Below are 866 nucleotides of genomic sequence, written 5' to 3'. Positions count from 1 at the left end.
TTCTCTCATTTGTCAGAAAAAGTTCATGATCATATTGAGGTTAAGCAACATCTGATTACAATTAAATGATAAAATGTTCGTGTTGGAGCGCATCCAACAAGAGCGAAGACCATTTGTCTGCAATGTTTAGCAACAGACAAACATAGAGACAGAGGAGGGGAAGAGAGAAAGGGATGTGCCACTTAGAATGTCAGGAGATGTATAAACTCATTTATTTTATTTATTTAACTCATTCATACATTTATTCTGCATTTTGTTTGTACTTTGTATACATTTTTCAGCAAACTGTGGTGAAGCATTGTAACATGTCATTTTAAACATGTACAAATTATATTAACCGTAATAAAGATATAATGCATCTTGCTTTATGATAAATGGGCTTTTGTACTTTCATGGCCAAACGTGATAATAGAAATAGGCCGCTCCAAGTATAAGTTCTACAATGAAAATGTAAAGAAAACGTTTGTGTGGTAAATATGAAGCTAGTCAGTCGCTGTGTGAATCCGTCTCAATAAAGCTACTGTAGTTACATCCATAATTTCTTGTCATTTTTCATCTTACCAACCTTCACCTTTTGTGCGATCTTTGCATTACTTTCCGGCAGGACTGAAACTGATACTTTGATATGTTTGGTGAACCCGGATGTCCGGGAGGGGGGTCTTCCCCCGTGTGAGAGAAGAAAGGGCTTTTTTTTCCTGCAGTAACTCGGTTCGTGCCCTCGGACGTTGAGAAAATGCCACGATTTACGTTCCCTCCTCAGGCTGTGTGGACAGCAGGTCAAGTTGACTCACAATCCTTTTAGTGCTGAACTCTGTCTAGACACCACTGTTAAAAAAAATAATAAAAAATGGAACAAGAGAGAGTGT

The sequence above is a fragment of the Eutrigla gurnardus genome (assembly GCF_963514095.1).
Source record: "Eutrigla gurnardus genome assembly, chromosome: 16".
NCBI classification, from domain to species: Eukaryota; Metazoa; Chordata; class Actinopteri; order Perciformes; family Triglidae; genus Eutrigla; species Eutrigla gurnardus.
This window is presented reverse-complemented; position numbering follows the sequence as displayed.